A 5,000-nucleotide genomic window follows, 5' to 3' on the forward strand; every position below is an offset into this window, starting at 1 on the left:
TGGGTGCGTGCGTGCGTGCGTGCGTGCGTGGATGTGCGTGCGTGCGTGCGTGCATAGTATGGCCGTTGCTTTATTTCATTTTATTTTATTCTATTTTTTGTTTATTAATATATTTATTCTGCCGTTGAGTTCTCATTGTTTACAATATCATTATCATTTTTTCTTTCTTTCTTCTTCTTTTCTTTTTTTCGTGTGTATGTGCCGTGTTCGCGTGCGTGCGTGCATAGTATGGCCGTTGCTTTATTTTATTTTATTTTATTTTTTATTTAATAATTTATTTATTCTGTCGTTGAGTTCTCATTGTTTATAATATTATCATCATTTTTTCTTTCTTCTTCTCCTCCTTCTTTTCCTTTTTTCGTGTGTATGTGCCGTGTGCACGTGTGCGTTGTGCTTGTAATTAGCGGCTATAGGTGAGAACTAAGCACTTTGCATGTGTGGGTGCGTGTGAATGCGACAAGTTAGGCTTTTATTTGATTCGATTTGACTTTTCTTTTTGAGTGCGTGTGCGTGCGTGCGTGCGTGCGTGCGTGCGTGCAGGTGTGTATGTGTGCAGATATCTGTGCATCCAGGTGCCTACGTCCGTCTATGTGTGCAGGTGTGTATGTGTGTATGTGTGCAGGTGTGTATGTGTGCAGATATCTGTGCATGCAGGTGCCTACGTCCGTCCAGGTGCCTATGTGCCTATCTATGCATGCATGCACGCACGTGGACGTGCGCGTTGTGTGTGCATTTATTCATTGCATGCATTTTACTAGATGAATGTGTACGTTTTGCATGGCGTGTACGTGTGCGTGTGCATGTCACTAGTAGTGCCTACAGATATCATGTGCGGCTTAGTTGTTTATTCACTGTTTATTCATCCAATCATTATATAAGAGTTTGGTAGGGAGGGAGGTGTGCAAAATTGCTTTCCTTACTTTGGTTCATTTGAGAGTGATTGATTGAGTGAGTGAGCATCCCCATATTTGATAATAGTAATATGTACAGCATTATTCCTCTGACAAGTGGAATAAATAAGTGTGAAGACTCAAGTATGGCTAAGAATGTAAACATGTACGTCTCTCGATGTCTTTTTTTGTTTGTTTGTTTGGTTCATTTTTGTAAGCGAATGAATATCGTCGGCGGCGTCGGCGATTCCATGATTTTCCTTGCTGGTTGTTTTGTCGGTTATCGACCTAAGGGCCAGGTGGATAAGGAATGCATTCTAAACATTGTGGTCGTATCTCTCTATCTATGTATCTATCTATCCATCCATCTATCTGTGTAATGACTGACTCGTGTCGTGTATTCATTTATTCATTCATCGGTCGGTCGTCGCAAACCAATTTGCATGTGTGGGGAGGGGGGGGAGGGGGGAACAGGGAGGGAGGGAGAGGGGTTGGCCACCTCTATGCCTCCCTCCCTTCCCTTCTCCCTCCCCCCTCCCTCCCTTCTTCCCTCCCTTCCCTTCTCCCTCCCTCCCTCTCCCCACACTTGCATAGAGGTGGCTAACCCCTCTCCAAGTGTAGGGAGAGGGGGGAACAGGCCACCTCTATCATATTATCAATTGACTATGTGTTTGTTTGTTTGGCTTTTAGTATGTAGGCAACAACAAACCACTGGTGTAGTTACGATGGTATAATGGCAATTGGGAGGGAGTGAGTGAATGAGTGACCTCTTTCCTTACTAGAGTGAGGTCTATTATTACTATTATTATCATTATTATTATTATTATGTCGCCGTTGTTTCTATCAAGCTTGAAGGAATTGCCCTTGGTTGGTGAGTTAGTTGTCTTGGTACTTGTGTGTGTGTGTCTGCGTATATGCATGTGCATGCATGCCTGTCTCTCTTTATTTCATGTATGCATGCAGATAAGGTAAAACTCAATCAATCAATCAGTCAGTCAGAGTGTAAGTGTGATGGATAATACTTTGAATTGTTTGATTTGATTCGTAAGTGTATGTGTGGTGACCCGGCGAGAAGATGCGTGCTTACTAGATTGATCGGTTGCTAGTTTGTTTGTTCGTTCGAGTAGGGTCCAAGAAAACGCAAGTGGAATAGCCATTTTTCCTAGCTTTGCTTTGCCTTGCTTTGTTTGCTCTGTTTCGTTTCGTTTCCTTTCCGCGAGCTCTCATCAATGTTAACTCGTAGCTACTAATTGTTGTCTGTCTGTCTGTCTGCGTATGTGGTTGTATGTATGTGTATGTATGTTGGGACATGTGAGAAGAACAAGAAATTCAAAAGACAGTTTGCTTGTTACAAGGAGTTCCAGAGGATAGTAAATCAAGAAACAAGCCAACGTTTATTTGATCTCAGTATATGTTAGGGGCAAAAACAAATGTAGGCAATAGTAGTATTAGTAGTAGTAGCAGTGTCGGTGGTGTTAAGAATGTAACAAGCAGTAGCAATGATAATGAATAAGAGTGTAGGCCCATTTCATGTCAAGAGTCAAGGGGGGAGAAAGTGAGAAATGATACATGCATGTATGCATTTACAAGTGTAAAGTCGATTTATTACAAAAACTAAAACAAATGAATGAATGAATGAATGACTAGAAATGAATGGTTGGTTCGCTGTCTATGATGGGAGAGAGAAAGAGAGAGAGAGGGGGGGTGGGTGGTACGGAGTGGAAAAAGGGGGGGGGCAAGTGAAACAGAGAAAGAGATAGAAACAATCTATGTATGTATGTTGAATCAGACAGGCACAGTTTGCTACAAGGGATAACTATCAATAATATTACGATACCTGGTGACACACAAAAGTGATTGATGAGTAAAATAGCCACTAAGTATGAGCACGAAGTAGTAATAATCATTGAATTTGATTTGGTAGAGGAAGATCAAAATGTACGTGCAAGAAAGAGAGAGAGAGAGGGAGGGAGGGAGGAAGAAGGACCACAGCCAGCCAGATAAGGAGGGGGAGGGATCGGGTTACAATCAAACAGGTGCTGTTTACACAGTGCAGTGTGGAGGGAAGGAAGCGATCAGTAGTTAGCTAGTTATCAGTACCAACCCACTCACTCACTCTCATGAAAACACTCGAATTCCTCTCTCTCACAAACAAAATCACCACACAAAGGAACACACAAAAACTATAAAACTCAAATTCAACACTGAAACAAACAGTCCAACCACACAAAAAGACAACAAGAAGGAAAAAAGAAACAGAGTCCAGTGAAAAACACGTAGAAAAAGAGCAAAAACGCAAACTCAAACGTCAAACAAAAAAAAACATAACAAACATCAACTAAACTAAACAACAAAAACTGAGTCAAAAACAAAAACAAGCAAAAAACACCAAAAAACTATCTCACTCATCAACAAACAATACAGTACAATACAATCCATTCCATTTCTCATTTCATATTTCATACACAAGCAACATTCAACTTGACTTTGCTCTTGCCTCGGTGAGGCCTACGCGCGCCCCGACCAGCCGTCGGACAAACAGAAATCGACCTTCTCCCCTATATCTCAAACAAATCTAGACCTTATTCACTAACCAGCTAAATCCAACAAACTACCAAACTGCCTCCGCTCAACTCTCGGACAAGTAGAAATGGACCTTTTCCACAATATCTCCACAATATAGTCCTTATTCACTTCACAAAAGGAGCTAAATCCAACAAACTACCCAACTGCTCTAGTTAGCATGACTAGTTTTGATGGAACACATCACACACACACCTTAGAGATGGCTGGCTGGCTGGCTGGCTGTTTCAATGCTTAGACACATACCAGTTCTTTAACGACTATCTTTTCTAGACTTGGCATGTTATTATGATATTTTGTAAATGCAGATGAAAATTTTCAGCTATTATAAAGACTCGCATATCTTTCACTAAATCATCCACGTTAAAGAACATGCTACCAAATTAACTTGATAGATGAAATAGCCAGACTTTGTCTATGAAAGAAAGCAAATGTGCACTTACATCAACTGAATATTTTTCACATTTTATCAAGAAAAAAAAAAAAATGCTAAAGCATATGAAAAACGGACATCCTTATGAAAGCATACTATGCAAAACTGATATTGCTGTTGTGTTATGTTATTTATTTTTTTTTATTTTTTGTTTCCACATGATATACATACAAGAGAAAGAGAAACATGAAAACTGACAAATTGTTGGAAGCATACCCTAGAAACCTTGTGTTCTTGCATTATATGTTATATTTTATTTATTTAATTGTGTGTGTGTGTTTGTTTTGTTTTTGTTTTATTCTAAACATCATAGACATACAAAAAGATGACACAACATGAAAGCTGATAAGTCATTGAAAGCATAGTTACAATACATCATCATCATCATCATCATTATTTTCATTATTATCATTATAATAATCATTTCTTGTAGATATTTACACTAAGCATTATTGTACAGTAATAATTGTATTTCATGGAAGAATTAAGTTTTTACATTATCCTCTGATGATTCTCACTGGTTATGTCATCCATGGTTCATAGATAAATAGACATAAACTCACACACACACACACACACACACACACACACACAATTCTCATCTTTTTGCCGCTCTTCTTCTCTTTTTCTCCATAGGTGTGTGTGTAGACATAGATACAGATAGATAGATATATAGATAGTAAAACTAAAATACATTTAACATATATATCCTCAAGAGTTCAATCCATTTTGAACATTGTATTCTGTGATAATCTCTTTAAATCAATGTATTCTGTAATAATCATTGTAAGTTAAAGCAATGTTGGCACTTGTGCTCTTGTTTCATGCAGGCCTGTTTTCATTATCTGTCAACATATCTGTAAAACTTGTAAACCCTTTATGCACACTGGCTAGGAACACTGTATTTTGCAATAATCTTGTACAATCAATTATATCCTTGGTTTTATTGATTCAGATCTTTTTTCTTTTTTTTTTTTCTTTTTTCCTCTCTTTCTCTCTCTTTTCATTTACATATCCCCAAGATTTTCAATTACATTATGAATTTTGTATTTAGGAATATTGTAATCTGTATTATTCTTTTACAACAGATATTA

At 38.3% G+C, this 5,000-nt stretch overlaps 1 long non-coding RNA gene across 2 annotated transcripts in view; it reads right to left on the reverse strand.

Moving 5' to 3' along the window:
- Positions 1–2,172: 2,172 nt before the first annotated feature.
- LOC122268029 (uncharacterized) overlaps positions 2,173–5,000 on the reverse strand; it is an 8,686-nt gene continuing 5,858 nt past the window's right edge. For both annotated transcript variants that reach the window (XR_015190776.1, XR_015190777.1), the window contains one exon: positions 2,173–5,000. This exon is cut by the window's right edge and continues 773 nt beyond it. This is a non-coding gene — a long non-coding RNA (uncharacterized LOC122268029).

This window comes from Penaeus japonicus, unplaced genomic scaffold, assembly GCF_977035675.1.
Source record: "Penaeus japonicus unplaced genomic scaffold, GWHDUDI00000001_assembly GWHDUDI00000041, whole genome shotgun sequence".
NCBI classification, from domain to species: domain Eukaryota; kingdom Metazoa; phylum Arthropoda; class Malacostraca; order Decapoda; family Penaeidae; genus Penaeus; species Penaeus japonicus.